We start from the raw sequence: 15,083 nt of genomic DNA, 5'->3' as shown, positions 1-15,083 counted from the left end.
ATGTGTCAATGGCATATATCTTGTTAACCTATTTGAGTATGCATTGATTAGCATCGCTTTATAACAGAAACTCATATATTTCCAATGAAAGTGAGTGTTTTAGAACATAAATATGTTCAAAGAAAAAAATGTACAAGAGAAAGATACAAAAAGCTAATTATGCCATTTTTCTCCTTTATGTCATCATGTCAGTGAGACACAAGGACTAACTTGCATTTCAGTCAGTCTTTATGCAACACAAACACTGTGAGGATAAAACTGCAAGACTCCAGGCTGTAAGGAAAACTGCTTTGCTGAGTTGCTTACATTGAGGAAAAAGGCTGACCAGTTCTGAATAGTGATGATCTTATATCAAATTGATATTTGTCTTGATTTTAAAATAATTAAATATGGTGGGAATGGGAGGATGCTGGTGAAAAATTTTATTGGAATATATCATTAATTAGTTTTGAAATAAATTCAATTGATGAAGAAGCATGCCTGAAGTGATACTGGGAGCGAATCAGGCAAATATGGGAATGCTTAAAAATCTTGGCATGAAGAAAAGAAAGGCCAAATTTGTATCCTCTTATCTTGGACATAGTATTTCAGAATGCAAAGTATTAGTATATGAGGGCTTCTCTTTAATACTTGTAATACCCAACATACCTGTCTATATTTCAAAACTGAATTACTTTATTTTTATTATATATTCATGTAAGAACAATATGTGATTAATCCTGAGGTAAACACCTTACCTACTGTTTATGGACACACTAATTTTATAGGTTTAGGGGCTACAACGAGTAGTTCGGAATAGTACTGTAAGTTTACTCTTCAAGCAGTCTGACAACATCTCAGGAGTGTCAATGACAATTAGTTGATTTCAATACTACTGAGCACTTACTATGTGCCTGATACAGAACTAATCAATTTATATGCATTCTGTTATTTAACCTAATCGAGAAGCAGTTACTATTTGTATTCCCCTTCTACAAGGTAGAAATCAGGAAGGTAAAATAATCTCCCCAATGTCACACATCCCAGAAGAATAGATCAAAAACTTGATCCAAAGGCCACATGAACCACATTAGGATGATGTAACACACACGCTAACACACCCCAGGGTTCTGGTGGGTCCTAAATATTGCAAGAGCAACATGCAGATTCCATTACAGTTGGAAAAACCATCAATACCGAAACCATGGAGGCTTATAGGGCAAAGTATATCCTCATCTGGGGATCCTCTGATGTTATAAGGGTTTTTTTTTTTTTTTTTTTTTTTACTGGAACCAAGACTAAATTTTATCAAGGGACCTGGTCCATTAGTTCATTCAGTGCTAATAAGCAAGATCTCTCGGTATTACCAATATTTTAGTATTGGTGGGGTAGAAACTGTAACACTCAGGTTTACAAAAATATTAGTCCTGGGGGTCCCAAGGCAGTTGGTAGCTAAAATGAAGACCTTAAAGCACTCTAACCTGTACCTGTTCATACATCTCTTCCTACTTTGGAGAAAAACAGGCAATTGAAACCACATACACATTTTCCCCACAAACCACTGTGCCTTCTGCCCAAAAGTGTGCATGCACATGTACACACAGGTGCACACACACACACACACATACATCCATACCTTCAGTAAGAAAAATGGATCCAAAAATATTATGAACTGAAATAATCTTTAATAAGTTCACATGACATAACTATAGAGCAAGGACAACATAAGAGCATTACAATATTTTATTTGATTTTTATTTCAAGACTGTTATCATCAGTGAGGCTTTCTAACTTAATTTTAATATTTATCACCACTATTTAAATTTGGTACTGAGAGAATAGATTTAAAGTATTCCTAAGCTATCCCAGTCAGTGTGTCTAAAACTAAGTTCAAGGAACACAGATCTGTCTAAATATATACCTAGTCTATGACCTTAAACAAATAGATTCACTGGTCCGCACAATATAAACTTGATACCAAAGGATTATTATGGTTTTAAAATAACAATTATAAATAGCACTAATTAGATATCATGAATAAATATTTAAACTATTGTTTTGAATAACACCTGGAGAAGGAAATGGCAATTCACTCCAGTTCTCTGGCCTGGAAAATTCCATGGATGGAGAAGCCTGGTGGGCTACAGTTCATAGGATAGCAAAGAGTTAGACACAGCTGAGCCACTTCACTGGTTTGAATAACATTATCCTCTCTCCAAAATCTGGAAGCAAACTGAATTTCTTATTTCTTTCAACAGAGCGAAAAATTAGACCAAGATCAGTGTGATCTTATGACCATTTTTGACACTGTGATCTATCATAAACTACTATGATATTATTCATAGGAGGGCAAGTATGTTAGGAATAGACTTGGAAACATGGACCTAATGGAAATACTGGATTTCAATCCCAAAGAATTCAAAATAGTGAAAGGTGAAATAAAAGCACTCAATATATTTTACAATTAAACTGACTCTAAGCATGTTAAGACTTTTTCACCGTACTTTTGTGTACAGCTGGAAATATAATTTTCACATTTCAGTTCATATTAAAATTTGATTGTATGTATAAAAGGCTATATACAGAAGAAATGAGAAAAGTAATCACAAAAATGTTAGAATTTTTAATGTATATGCTGTGTCAGTCATGTCTGACTCTTTGCAACCCCATGGACTGTAGCCTGCCAGGCTCCTCTGTCCATAGGATTTCCCAGGCAAGAGTACTGGTGTGGGTTGCCACTTCCTACTCCAGAGAGTATTACTGACCCAGGGATCAAACCTACATTTCTTGTGTCTCTTACATTAGCAAGTAGATTCTTTAACAGTGCACCACCTATTAAAGTTAGTTTTCAAATATAAATATTTTTCCATAAATACAAATGACAGGATGTGAGAATACACATAGTCAAATGCATGACACACTTAGCTGGCTTTGCATTTTTAAAATGTGATTCTACCCTAGATGTCCTTCATCATCTTTAGAGTTTATAAACTTGGTTTGTTCTAGATTACAGTTAATGAAAGGTAAAAATTAATAGAAAGTAAATCACTAGCAAAGCACAGTAAAAATGTGCTTTCTTAGGCTGATTTAGTGTTGATTAACTCACAATACTCCTTCATACAAAACAAATAAGCAAAAGAAGCTAAACTTTGAAGAATTATCTTGAAAGATATGATGTTCCTAAAAATGTCGAGTACGTTTACTGACTCATGCAGAGGAAAAAAATATCTGTAATTATTGATAATATCTCAGAGAAGACTCATAATTCTAGTAAATTCTATTCAGTTTGGCAGGAAAATAACTTTTGATTTACTTTTAAATTCTCTAACAACTAAATACTAACTATGTGCTGCAACAATTTAAAGCAATAAGCAAATACCCACAAATGAGGACAAGGGAGACATACATTTTTAAATTAATGATATAAATGATAAAGGATAATTATGATTAAAAGATAACCAAATAACTAATGTTCATGTTGCCTCAGAATTCTCTATCAGAGAATGATCACATGACTGTAAAGAGCAGAAGAAAAACTGGTCAGAAGGAAAAATAGTGCTAAAGGTAAGAAAATGTGAAAATGTGTTGAGAAATATTGTATTGCTAGGAAAGTATTCCAATCTCCTAGACCATTTGACTGAAGAGCAGATTATTTGAAAGGACTTGCAAAATAGATCCAACGAACGCAGTTATCTTTGCAGGAACTTAAAAGACTGGAGGGGGGCCTGAGTCACCAGGCAGACTCAGACAAATGCATTTTCAGTTTGCAAAAGAAGAGAACGGTAAATTCTTCAAGATATCGACATAAGAATTTTACATTATTCTTTTAAAAGCTTACATAACAACTTATTAGGAATTGATTTGTATGGTGCTAGAAAAGGATTTCTTGTTTACCAGGGGCCACCTGGCTACACTAACCATGAGTTATCAAAAATGAAGTACTGAGACACAGACAGCACAGAACCAAGGTGAATAGTGAGAGCTCCCAGGAATTATGTACAACCTGTGTGATCCAGGCAAGTAATTTCCACTCACTACAATTTGATTTCCTATTTATATAACAGTAATAATAGGACCTCTTCATAACAGAGTTATGAAAAATAAATGTATTTAATAGTGATGACAAAAAACAATAATGCACGTCTTCTTCAGCATAAATAATTTAAAATGGCATCTCTAACTACAACATCATCCTTTCTAAACATATCAGATGTGTAAAGAGGGAAGCAAAGAAGATTGAGTTTAATCAGTCCTATCCCTGGTGACATAGCAGTAAAGAACCCACCTGCTAATACAGGAGACATGGGTTGGATCCCTGGGTCAGGAAATGGCAACCCACACCAGTATTCCTCCCTGGGAAATCCCATGAACAGAGGAGTCTAGCAGAATACGGTTCCAAGGAGTGTCAAAACAGACAGACACAACTTAGCAACTAAACAACAAGAGTCGGGCATGACTTAGAGACTAAACAACAACACAAGGCAATTGGCGAGATCACTCATGACAGTCTTGTCCTCACAATGGGATGTACAGAAATAAAATCAAGCCAAGGCTTCTCAGGTGGTGCTAGTGGTAAAGAACACACCTGCCAATGCAGAAGACAGAAGAGAGATGGGTTTGATTCCTGGGTCAGTAAGATCCCCTGGAGGAAGAAATGACAACCCATTCCAGTATTCCTGCCTGGAGAATCCTATCGACAGAGGAGCCTGGAGGGCTACAGTCCACAGGGTCACAAGGAGTTGGATATGACTGAAGCGAGTTAGCTGAGTGTTGACATGCTGCAAGTTTAGTAAGAGAAACCCAAAAAGCATTTAATAAGAGGGCCAGCTGAATCATTTCAGGACCACTAATGCACCAGTCTATGTATACTGAATATATATACAGTATACTGTGTATACTTTAACTTTTGTGTGTAAAAGCTACTTCAGAACAGAAGCTCTTTTCTTGAGAACTTAGAACTTTCAAAATTTCACAAAAGTGAGCAAGTCTGTGTTGAAGAACAACGGGATATCAAACCTGATTGCCAACAACAAATGCATTCAGTGGTCAGGTAATGTCATTCTAATACTAACCCACAGCATCCTTCTTTAATCTAACATGTGGTTGCTATATTTATGCTATAACTTAAGTTACTTTATTGCCATTATCCCTTCCATTTTTTCCATTCATGTAGAAAGTGCAAGAGTGTAAAAAGTAGTAAGAAGGAGTATACAATGACAGAAGTGAAAAGATAACAAGAATGAAAGCAATCACTGGTGCTGAGATGAGCACTGAGTCAGGAATGGCAGTGACTCTGAAAAATGAAGAATAACTCAGAAAACATGCAAAATATTGTAGACAGAAAGACAAGTGACTAGTAAAAAGGAAGAGCTTTGAGTGTGAGGATGACCTAAGGATCAGCATCAACCCTGGATGCCTGTGAAATTGATGTTAATTCAGGAGACAGACATTTTTCAGGAACTTATTAAGCATGGCAACTACTACTGAGGAACCCATGTTGAAGTCCAGGGATAATTATAGTTCCTGGGCAAGTTCACACTTGTAAAACATAGCACTCAGGAATGGAGATTCCCCAGAGGAGGGGTCTACTGGGGAATTGATTCACAACAGAGTAGCAATCAGCACAAAGCTGAAAAGTGTGCCTTGTAAGGTTTAAGGTTTAGAAGTTAAAAGACTAGTAGACCTGGTCTTCCAAAGTCGTATCACTTTTAATTTCTTTTATCTTTTTTCCCTCAGAGTTTTAAAATCATTTCAAATGGCACCAAGTAGGTAAAACATGTAACAGTAAAAATCTAGGTTTCCAGTTTCTAGTAAAATAATCTGAGGAGCTGGCAGCGCTTACACAATATATGCCTAGTTTATTAAGACTTTCTGCTTAGATCTTGAAGCTTCTGAGTTTATGATCCCATTTTCAAACTTTCAAAGAACTGAGCCACATACATACTTCTATAGGATGGAGGGTATAAGCGGGATGGAAGAGTAACCATGCACTTTGACTAAACCTGAAGATGCTGAATGTAAATCAACTCCTGTAAATGAAACAAACAAGCAAACAAAAAATGCACAAGGAGGTTGAGAAGTAGTTAAAACAGCAAAAGCTAAAGGTAAAAAGCTTTCCTGTTCTTACCAATAATATTCATAATTCACCTTGACTGCTTGTACAGCACTTTGATCAGAATAATGGTTATGCCAAAAATTAAACAAAGGTAAAAAAATCAAACTGGAGGCTAAAGTTTAGAAAAATAACCAGTATTACAGAAACATAGGGATTTAGAACTGCCTTTGGAGATCACCTGGTTCAATCCTCACAGAGATAAATTAACTAACTTATACGTAAAAGCTCAAAGCATTTGAAGCTAACTTTAATTATAAAGTACATAAAATTTTTAGCAATGATTTTTTTAATTTATGAATTTATAAAAGGCTATGAAAGTATACTAAGTCATAAATACATACATGAGTGGAACTGAACATATAAACAAAACGTCACAACCTTGGCCCCTCTCACTCTCTGGGCTCTCACCCCTATGACCCAGTCAGGATGCTCTAATGAATACCAAAGGGGATCTGGCAGCACAGTGTACTACTCCCTGGCCTGTTTGGAAATCAGACAACAGTCCCTCTTGGAGTTAAGTTGTTGGTGCAAAGATTTTCCTCTCTTTTCTCCCAGCAAATGAGAACTATTGTTCACCACTGGAATAACAGAACGCTGGTTACCTGAGTTCAATAAATACAATCAGTACTCTAGAGGTTTGAGAGAGTCAAGGAGCCTGATAATTAATGTTCTATTCATAGCACAAATAAAGAAGTAAATTACTTCTTCTATAAAGAAGTTAAGTAAGTAAATGCTGAATCTCTGAAATTGGAATAGCCAACTTCTTAAAAGAAAAAAAAAATCTTGTGCAGAATCATTAACATATCATTGCTGTGTCTGCAAATTTCTGGCAGGTTAATTTTTGATAGCTGAGGAAGAGCAAAGTCCCCACCAATTTTCTAAATCATCTCTAGGCAAACATCTAGAGGCAATCACCTGCAGACTTCTGCGTGAAAGACCCAGGTATGTTTTGAGAAAGCAGTCAGATTCCTGAATGACTTACAGAATTAACTGTCAGAACTGTCCACATGCCTAGTTTAGACTGAGAGTGATAACTAAAAAAATATGCATGACACATTTTAACCTCAGTGTCCTCACTTCACTCAGAAATCAAAACAACAAGAAAAGACATATTCATCCTGGCTACTCAAATAATTTTTAAACTCCTACTTATGCAAGGTACTCCAAGCATGAGGTCACTATAAATAACAATGAAATAGCAGGCTTGATACTTAGCAAAAGAAAGTATGGTCATTTAGATGTAGATAAATTATTAAATAAGCTACTTATTTAGATTAAATAAATTTGCTTTCTGGTTTGAGTAAGTTTAGAAGAGCATCATCAGCCACCAGGTGCTATAATCTCAGGTTTTAAAACATTCAACTGGGGCCCCTCAAAAAATGTGCCTTAAATTTGAGACAACTAAAACACAAGTCAGAAATGATCCAAAATAAATCTGAACAAGTATGATGATATGCTGTTGCTTCCAAAAAATAAGTGAGATCAATTTGGAAAATTAATGAGACATTCACATCTGAAATATAATTGTAACTACAGATCTGAGAAAGAATATTCATTGTAATTTAAAATCAGAATCACTAATTAGTTGACAATAAATTTTGACCTTTAAAACAAATTAACAAAATCAAATCTGCTAAAATATTATAGTAACAATCCTGATGGTACAAATATTGGTAAATTTTATGTTGATTTAACAATAAGTTACTTTTATTATTCCTTATGCCATTTTAAAAGGAATTTACAAGCATTTTTTAAGTGTGTGTGCATGCATGTGCGCATGCTTAATTTCTCTGTCGTGTTTGACTCTTTGCGACCCCATGGACTACAGCCCATCAGGCTCCTCTGTCCATGGGAGACAGAGAATAATACTGGAGCAAGTTGTGATTTCCTCCTTCAGGGGATCTTCCACACCCAGGGATCAAACCCAGATCTCCTACAATGGCAGGTAGGTTCTTTACCACTGAGCCACCTGGAAAATCTTTTTAAAGTGTAACAAAGCAACAGTTAGAACTGGACATGGAACAACAGACTGGTTCCAAATAGGAAAAGGAGCACGTCAAGGCTGTATATTGTCACCCTGCTTATTTAATTTCTATGCAGAGTACATCATGAGAAATGCTGGGCTGGATGAAACACAAACTGGAATCAAGATTGCCGAGAGAAATATCAATAACCTCAGATATGTAGATGACACCACCCATATGGCAGAAAGTGAAGAGGAACTAAAGAGCCTCTTGATGAAAGGGAAAGGGCAGTGTGAAAAAGTTGGCTTAAAGCTCAACATTCAGAAAACAAATATCATGGCATCTGGTCCCATCACTTCATGGGAAATAGATGGGGAAACAGTGGAAACAGTGTCAGACTTTATTTTGGGGGGCTCCAAAATCACTGCAGATGGTGACTGCAGCCATGAAATTAAAAGACACGTCCTCCTTGGAAGAAAAGTTATGACCAACCTAGACAGCACATTCAAAAGCAGAGACATCACTTTGCCAAAAAAGGTCCTTCTAGTCAAGGCTATGGTTTTTCCAGTGGTCATGTATGGATGTGAGAGTTGGACTGTGAAGAAGGCTGAGCACCAAACAATTGATGCTTTTGAACTGTGGTGTTGGAGAAGACCCTTGAGAGTCCCTTGGACTGCAAGAAGATCCAACCAATCCATTCTGGAGGAGATCAGCCCTGGGTGTTCTTTGGAAGGAATGATGCTAAAGCTGAAACTCCAATACTTTGGCCACCTCATGCGAAGAGTTGACTCATTGGAAAAGACTCTGATGCTGGGAGGGATTGGGGGCAGGAGGAAAAGGGGACGACAGATGAGATGGCTGGATGGCATCACTGACTCGATGGACGTGGAGTTGGAATGAACTCCGGGAGTTGGTGATGGACAGGGAGGCCTGGCGTGCTGCAATTCATGGGGTCGCAAAGAGTCAGGCACGACTGAGCAACTAAACTGAACTGAACTGAACCGAAGCACTTATTTTGGATTTGTAATATATATACTTGGTACTGGTCTAAGCATTTTAAAAATAGTCAATTTTATCTTTATTAAAACCTTAGGGGCTTCCCTGGTAGCTTGGTGGTAAAGAATCTGCCTGCCAATGCAGGAGACATGGGTTCAATCCTTCGTCCGGGAAGATCCCAGATCAATGTCATGGAGCAACTAAGCCAGTACTCTACAACTACTGATCCTGTGCTCTACAGCTTGGGAGCCACAACTACTGACTCCATGTGCCCTAGATTCTAGGCTCGTAACAAGAGAAGCCAGCACAATGAGAAGCCCACACACCGCAACTAGAAAGTAGCCCCAACTCACTGGAGCTTTAGAAAACTCTGCACAGCAAAGACCCAGTGGAGCCAAAAATAAATATCAATTAATAGATTATTTTTTCAAAAACCTTAGGAAGATATAATTCCTATATGAGAAAAATAAAATGTGCCTGACCACCACAATGACTTTTAATTTTTTTTTTTAGAAAAGATTTATCATAGAGTTGAGAGTATAAAGGTCGAAGATTAGCAGGATTAAAAGCTAGGATTATATTTTCAGAAATTTTACACCTTTGATGAAAAACTTTACCTGCTTGGTCATATTAAAATGTTGACAAATTAGAGTTTCATTACTTCTGAGAATAACTTACAAACTATCTTCAAATGAAATCATGCTTATCGCTCATCACTTTCAACCCTGTAAGGACAGGAGGGCAGTGGGGATGGCCTTACAGTCCTTTGACACACTTTCCAAGGACACAGAAGGTCTATGCCCCGCCCCCTGAACCTAGGAGAGCTTGTGAATTCATCAGCTAATAGCATGTGGCAGGAGTGATGCTATGTGCCTGCTGAAGCAAGGTCAAAAAGTGCCATGCCACTTCCCCTGGGTCGCCTGGAACACTTGATTTCTGAATGTCCCCTTCCAAACACAGCTGTCATACCGGGAGAAGTCCAAACCACACAGAGAGGCCATGTAGAGGTTTTCTAGTCAATTGTCCAGCTGGATACAGCCTTCAAGGCACCACACCCTGGAAACCAGACCTGTGAGTGAAGGGGCCTCCAGATGAGCCAGGTTCCAGACCTGAGGCACCCTCAGTCTTTGGAATCTTCCCCACTGAGTGTCCAGACAAGTGTGGGACAGAGGCAAACCCTCCACATATTGTCAGAATTCTGCCCATATAGTGTATAAGCAAAATAAAATGGTTATTGATAGCTGTTATTTAGCAATAGATAAATAATCATCTCCCTAATTAAATTAGCTATCAAGTTCATTTCCATAATAGGAGGAATACTATTTAGTACCAGTAATAAAATAATAGTCATAATCTCTAGGTCCAGACAAATGGTTAACAAACTTCACATTCATGATTTTCTTTAACTCTCCCTCCTTGACCTAAAAAACAAGTATAATAAATATTCCCATTTGTGCAGATGAGATAGTAAGTAGTCTCTGAAAATGACAGAACACATACCAGAACAAGTATTTACTTGGGAGTGATTTGGAAGAACTTAGTTTTAGTAATCCATTGCTCATTTGGGAGGAAAAGAAGTCCAGTTCCTTTCATAAAAGTGCATGTCAAATAATATACACTACTATATATAGATGTATAGCCAGTGGGAATTTGCTGCATAACTCAGGGAACTCAAAATGGTGACCTGTGACGACCTAGATAGGTGGGATGCAGTGAGAGGTGAGAGGAAGGGAACATAGGTATACCTAAGGCTGATTCATGTGGATATATGGCAGAAACCAACACAGTATTTTAAAGCAATTATCTTACAATTAAAAATAAATATTTTTTAAATTAAATGTATTAATAAAGGATAGAAATGGTATGGACCTAACAGAAGCAGAAGATATTTAGAGGAAGTGGCAAGAATACTCAGAAGAACTGTACAAATAAGATCTTCATGACCCAGATAATCACGACGGTGTGATCACTCACCTAAAGCCAGACATCCTGGATTGTAAAGTCAAGTGGGCCTTAGGAAGCATCACTACGAACAAAGCTAGTGGAGGTATGAAATTGCAGTTGAGCTGTTTCAAATCCCAAAAAATGATGCTGTGAAACTGCTGGACTCAATATGTCAGCAAATTTGGAAAAGTCAGCAGTGACCACAGGACTGGAAAAGGTCAGTTTTCATTCCAATTCCAAAGAAAGGCAATGCCAAAGAATGCTCAAACTACTGCACAACTGCACTCATTTTACACGCTAGTAAAGTAATGCTCAAATTTCTCCAAGCCAGGCTTTAGCAATACGTGAACCATAAACTTCCAAATGATCAAGCTGGTTTTAGAAAAGGCAGAGGAACCAGAGATCAAATTGCCAACATCCCTTGGATCATCAAAAAAGAAAGAGAGTTCCAGAAAAACATCTATTTCTGCTTTATTGACTATGTCAAAGCCTTTGACTGTGTGGAACACAATAAACTGTAGAAAATTCTGAAAGAGATGGGAATACAAGACCACCTGACCTGCCTCTTCAGAAACCTATATGTAGGTCAGGAAGCAACAGTTAGAATTGGACATGGAACAACAGACTGGTTTCAAATAGGAAAAGGAATACATCAAGGCTATATATTGTCACCCTGCTTATTTAGCCTATATGTAGAGTACATCACCATGAGAAAAGCTGGGCTGGAAGCAGCACAAGCTGAAATCAAGATTACCGGGAGAAATATTAATAACGTCAGATATGCAGATGACACCACCCTTATGGCAGAAAGTGAAGAAGAACTAAAGTGCCTCTTGATGAAAGTGAAAATGGAGAGTGAAAAAATTGGCTTAAATTTCAACATTCAGAAAACTAAGATCATGGCACCCAGTCCCATCACTTCATGGCAAATAGATGGGGAAATAGTGGAAACAGTGGGTGACTTTATTTTGGGGGGCTCCAAAATCACTGCAGATGGTGACTGCAGCCATAAAATTAAAAGATGCTTGCTCATTGGAAGGAAAATTATGACCAACCTAGACAGCATATTAAAAAGCAGAGACATTACTTTGCCCACAAAGGTCTGTCTAGTCAAGGCTATGGTTTTTCCAGTGGTCATGTATGGATGTGAGAGTTGGACTGTGAAGAAAGCTGAGCGCTAAAGAATTGATGGTTTTGAACTGTGGTGTTGGAGACAGTTCTTGAGAGTCTCTTGGACTGTAAGGAGAACCAACCAGTCTATCCTAAACGAGATCAGTCCTGGGTGTTCATTGGAGGGACTGAAGTTGAAGCTGAAACTCCAATACTTTGGTCACCCGATGCAGAGAGCTGACTCATTTGAAAAGACCTTGATGTTGGGAAAGATTGAGGGCAGGAAAAGAAGGGGACGACAGAGGATAAGATGGTTGGATGGCAACATCGACTCGATGGACATGAGTTTGTGTGAAATCCGGGAGTTGGTGATGGACAGGAAGGCCTGGTGTGCTCTGGTTAATGTAGTAGCAAATAATCGGACATGACTGAGCAACTGAAATGAACTGAACTGAATTGAACTGAAAGGAAAATAATGTACAATCTGACAGCCATTTTACAACAACAAAAAAATGTATTAATGTATATGCCACTGAACTTTTATTTTCAAGAGTATTTACTTGAAATAGCTCAAATCTGATTAAATCTGCAATTCTTAGAACTCCAGAGAGGAAAATAAAGAATTTGATACCTCAGGAAGCAAAACTTAATTGTATAAAATTGTAAGGGCTGCTTAGATCCCACCAGATTGGCCCACCCTCACTATCCTTCTACATATAAAAGCAGCAAATACCACAAAGACCTACATGGTCTTAAAAGACCTTAAGAGAATGAGGTTTCTACAATTACATCATTTAAAAAGAAGGACCTCTGAGATCACCCAATCCAATCCCTCCATTGACAAGGAGACTAGCCATGTGACTTGCCCAGGCCTGCCCTTCTTTCCTGACACTCTTTTAGCATCCTTGACTAAAGAGCAGCCTGCTTCTTTAAGGAGACTGATTATTTCAGTGAACTCCGTAGCCCCCAAAATTTCAGAATAGATTAATCCTGGCTGTGGCTAATCCTTTTCCACTTCAAAGAGTGACTAATCCCCAGTTATCGGTTATATTTAGGGCATGAAGATAGAATGTCCCTTTGCTATGTAAGGCATTATAGATGAGAGACAATACGAGGAGACACCAATTGCAAACAAAGCACATATTAGTCCCGAAAGTGAAGTAATTCACAAGTTAATGTGGATCATCATATACTAAGTGTCCATAAAGCCCTGAGACTTCCTGCTGCTCTAATGTTGCAATAATGACAAGGGAAACGAGAATTAGAAAAGCAACCGTGGTGATGTTTACTCTGTCCCAGGACTAAGTATCACTCATGCAGTATCTCCCTCAATCCTCACACAAACACCATGGGGAGGATATTCTTTTGCCAAACTTACAGTTGGAAAAACTGAAAACTGGAAAAGCAACCATCATGTATATGAACAATGACAGTTGCATATAAAATCCATTCTCTTTTTTTTTTCTTTATGTCATTTAAGGGGGCAATGTTCCCAATGTAAAGACTGGGTTTCTTCCCAACCACCCTGTAGCTAGGTGTGGCCGTGTTATTACATTCAGGCTAGTGATATATATATGTGCTGTGTGGAATTTCCTAGAAGGCCTTGATTCAGCTGAAATATGCATTCCTTTTGTGCTTCCTGCTTTGAATTTTCCCTTCCTTCCTGCAATATGGAATGTAGATGAGGTCGCTTCAGCTCCAGAAGCCATGACATAACATAAGGTGATCCTGAGAATGAAAGCCAGAGTCAAAAGGTGGAAGGAGGCAAGAGCCTTGGTCTCTGAAAACCATGGAAACAAACTACAACCATGTATGCCCACTGAGAGACTTCTTTTCTAAGACAGAGAAACTTCTATATTGTTTAAGCTCCTAACATGCTGGGTTTTCTGATAAATGCCAAGAGACAAAGCTAATCCTTACTAATGTATTACCTTTACAGAAAAATATTGCCAAACAAAATGTTGAAAGCTCCTAAAAAAATTAAAAGTCAATTCATACCTAAGAATCTACTTCACTGTAATTTCTATTTCATCCTGCAAAGGATCTATACTTCAAGATTGAATGTACAAATTTAAAGATAGACACTGCAGACTATAATTGTCTAAACTGTATAATTCTGCTTGGATCATATTGCATGCAGGGAGGTGAGATGGAGAAGGGAGCTAAGCAAGTTAAAGACAGCTTGAGGGAGAATCAGAAATGCTACAGTTAGTTGACTCAAAGCTTTATGCTGTGCACGTACAATACAACCAACCAAAAAACTCCACCCATTATTTACCCAGTGACAGATAAAGGAAAATGAGGTGTAGCTCGATAAACAAGCTCTCTGCTAAAGCAGATTTAGACACTATTCATCCCCTTCTTTTCAGCCTAGAAGCCTACTTAGCTGGAACTGTAAAATAAATTCCAGCACTCAGAACATTTCAAGGAGGAATAATTTTCAAAACTGGCTCAGGCTTTATTTTTCTTCACTTTGAAATTGATTAGATGTACTGTTAAAAGAAAAATTGGTTAATGTCTAAAAGAACAGTATTTTAGACAAATATAAGACAGCTAATTTTAGATGCTTTAGCTATTACCCATTTCTGCCCATGTGTCATCAACCCACAGACAAATCATGTCAGATTAGGTTTTACTGCAGATCAAATTATATCAATCAATATATCAGTATTTGCTGTTTAGTCAACTGATTACAAAATCAGCAGTGAAATTTGTTCTTTAAAAGACTTTAAACAAACAAATAGACTCAGGCAGTGGAAATAGCTTAGAAAATAATGGAAATCAAACTCAATATACTTGGAAAGAAATGTTACATAATAGTAATTTAACTTTTCAATTTACAGCATGCCTAGTCATATGTAACTTTCTAAAATGAAGCATTTCAACAACTCACCATGGGTCTGTTTTAGAAGATAATCTTAAAAATCTATGAGAGTGACAAAAAATATATACAGTACCACTTGATCATACTGCTA

This window comes from Capricornis sumatraensis, chromosome 7, assembly GCF_032405125.1.
Source record: "Capricornis sumatraensis isolate serow.1 chromosome 7, serow.2, whole genome shotgun sequence".
NCBI lineage: Eukaryota > Metazoa > Chordata > Mammalia > Artiodactyla > Bovidae > Capricornis > Capricornis sumatraensis.
Note: the sequence above shows the minus strand (reverse complement) of the source record.